The 3,385-nt window shown below is 45.1% G+C and overlaps 1 protein-coding gene across 1 annotated transcript in view; it reads left to right on the top strand.

Moving 5' to 3' along the window:
• ALDH8A1 (aldehyde dehydrogenase 8 family member A1) overlaps positions 1-3,385 on the top strand; it is a 40,565-nt gene that overhangs the window by 15,952 nt on the left and 21,228 nt on the right. The window lies entirely within an intron of this gene.

Genomic DNA, 3,385 nt, shown 5'->3' with positions numbered 1-3,385 from the left:
ACACGTTTAAGAGTCTCCAAAATCTAAATCCACAGCTGTCATGTTGATTCCAATTCATCATGACCCTATATGATAGAGTGGAACTGCCCATTGGGTTTCCAAGCCTGTAAATCTTTACAGAAGCAGACTGCCTCATCTTTCTCCCATGGAGAGGCTGGTGAGTTTGAACCACTGAACTTTTAGTTAGCAGCCCAATGCTCTAACTACTGCACCACTAGATCTCCTTAAGAGCCTCCGGGTGGTGTAAAACAAGCTTGGCTGCTAAGTGAGAGGTTGGGCATTCAAGTCTACCCAGAGGTGCCTTGGAAGGACATCCTGCTGATCTACTTTAAAAAAATTAGCCACTGAAAATCCTATGGAGCACAGTTCCACTCTAACATGCATGGGGTTACCAGGAATCAGAACTGACTCAAGGATGGCAAATGTTTTGTTTTATTGATAAGGTTAAAGAACCCAGATCAAATCAGACATAAGCATACTACATACGCTCTCTTGAATAGTCTGTTTAAATCTTGTGTTTGAGCCAAGTTAATATTGATGAGAATAAGAATAGTGGTAGGTATTTTCCTGCTTTGTTTTGATGTTGTAGTTATGTGCCGCTGAGTCGTCTCTGACTCGTAGGAACCCTATGTCCAACAGAACAAACACTGCCCAGCCTTGTGCCAGCCTCACTATCCTTGCTATACCTGAGCCCATCGCTGCAGCCACCGTGTCAATCCATCTTGTTGGGGGCCTTCCTCTTTTTCATTGACTGTCCACTCTGCACTTCTTCCAGGACAGATTTATTTGTTCTTTTAGCAGTCCACGGTAGTTGCAGTATTCTTTGCCAACACCACAGCTCAAAAGCATCAACTCTTCTTCGGTCATGGTTTGTGTAGATTCCTAATATCTAATAGAAATAACCCACTCTTCCAGAGACTTGAATATACACTCGCTTAGTTTTCCTGCATTTGGAGCCACTACTCAGAAGCAGATGTAATCTGCCTCTGACCAGCATATGAAGGGCTACACTTTAGCTCCTTGTCCTCTTTCTACTAAGAGTTTAATGGCCACACTTGAGGTGCATTTCTGGTACAGTTCTGGGTATAACTCAGCACATGCACAGCAGAGCAGCAGTGTTCAAAGGTAACAGGCAGGACCCACCAGCATGTAAACAACGAGACAGCCCCTTGCTGTTAGTCCATGGGCGGGAATGATGGGGAGGAGCTCTTTCTGGCCGTGTCATCCTCTGCTGTGGCAAGTCAAGTCCCCAGAGAAGATACTGCTGGGCTCATTCACATCCATAGAATGAGTAGTGGATAAGAGCCCTGTGGACTGGTCTTTAATAAGCTAATTATAACAAGATGGCTGGGAGCTCTGGTGGCGCAGTGCCTAAGGCATTTGACTGCTAACTAGAAAGCTGGCAGTTCAAACCCACCAGCCACTCCTCAGAAGGAAGTTTGGGCAATCTACTTCGGTAAAAATACTGCCTCAGAAACTGAGATGGCATTAGCCTCCACCTCTCTGATGCCATAGTGCCTAAGGCATTTGACTGCTGACTAGATCAGTGGTTCAAACCTACCAGCTGCTCTGTGGAAGGAAGATGGGCTTCCATAAAGATTGATTGCCTTGGAAACCCACTAGGGATCACCATGCGTTGGCATCAACTCAGTGGCAGTGAGTTTTTCTTTTTCCCCTTGCTCCTTCTCTGGGCTGACTTTGCCAAACTTCCCTCCTCTGAGCAACACTGAAGGTCATGCTCACATTGCTTCCCTCTTGGGCCCTCAGTTTCCCTCCTGGAATTGAGGGGAGCTATGAGCTCTGCTAGCGTAGTGCCTAAGGCACTTGACTGCTAACCAGGAGGCTGGTGGTTCAAACTCACTAGCCACTCTTTGGAAGGAAGGTTGGGAAATCTACTTCCATAGTGATACCACCTCTGAAACCCAAGGAGGGGTCACTATGAGTAGGGTCTGACTCAATGGCACATAACAACAACAACAACAACAACATGAATCACATACATACTGTCCTGCTTTATAGCAATGTAAAACTTTAAATATTATAAGAAAAAACAAACTAAAATAAACTCTTAATACATTTTGGATGTTTAAAGAGCCAGTTTGTCTAGTCCTGAGCATTCAAATAGACTTGATGGATGACCTTCCTTTGAAATAAAATCAGTTTAAAAAGCACACAGCGAATACTTCTTTGGGAGTCCTAGAATATTCACGTTTTCCTCATGGAGACACCAAACGTTTGCCCTCATTCCTGGAGTGTCACTGCTTGTAGTTTTCTGGCCCCCTTCCCATCAGTTTTTGTTCTGCTCCATTTAGGTCTGAAATCTGTCTTGTTGCCATCTTGCCACACCCTAGCATTTGAGGTACTGTATTCCCTTTGTCATCTGTTAACGGCCTCCCTTGAGTTTTGCAGGCTTATTTCCAGTTAAATCATCTTCCTTCTCTTATAGCCAGAATCTCTTCTTGGTGTGTACCAGGTGCTGGAGAGTTGACTCGGACTCATGGTGCCACCGTGGGTGGTAGAGTAGAACTGTGATGCGTACAGTTTCCGAAGGCTGCTTTTTCATAAGTAGGTCACCAGGCCTCTCTTCCACAGTGCCTGTGGATCGGCTTCAACTGCTACCCGTTTGGTTAGCAGCTGAGAACATGAACTGCTTGCACCTTATTTCTTATAATAAATAAATAAAGAATTCACGCCTGGTCCACATGGCAAAATGGTACTGAGAAATAATGGCTGACAGACAGCTGTTAAGGTGTTAACATTGGAGCGCAAGGAAATATCTGTTCACACCATTCCGTACAAGACAACCAACCTGCCGAAAATGAGCTCATTCCCATAGCGATAAATAGGTGGTGTTCATATGTTTTCTCTCAACTTTTCCCTTGTTCAAATACTACTGTAAACCTTAGAAAGGATTCAATCCGTTTTTTGACTTTCAGGACTTATAAAGTCTAACACCCTACCCCTGTCTGCCCCCGCTCCTCCATCCACTCATACACATGCCTGATATTCAAGGGACAGGCAAAGAATAGTGGAAACTAGCTCTGCCGTGAGTCCTTTTTAGCCTCTTCTTTGCCCAACTTGGGGTCCAGGGTGCTTTCACACCATGCCCTGCCCAAGTTAGGGCCCCTCTGGTAGTACCCTATGACCAAGACTGACCTAAGCTAGATACAACAAATGTGCACATTGGGCATCGAGTGGGGCTCAGTAGGGTGGGGCTCTGCCACACACCATTATGAGTTAGAGAATCATTTTGCCTGGGGAGTCATGCTGACTCTTTCCATGTGTCTCCTTCAGGGCTATGTTGGTTTCCTAGGACTGCCATAACAAAGCCTCACAAAATGGGGGGCTTTAAACAACAGAAATTTATTTTTTCATTGTCCTGAAG

Source organism: Orycteropus afer, unplaced genomic scaffold (assembly GCF_000298275.1).
Source record: "Orycteropus afer afer isolate SDZICR_OR568_19922 unplaced genomic scaffold, OryAfe1.0 scaffold00428, whole genome shotgun sequence".
In the NCBI taxonomy this organism is placed as follows: domain Eukaryota; kingdom Metazoa; phylum Chordata; class Mammalia; order Tubulidentata; family Orycteropodidae; genus Orycteropus; species Orycteropus afer.
This window is presented reverse-complemented; position numbering and strand designations above follow the sequence as displayed.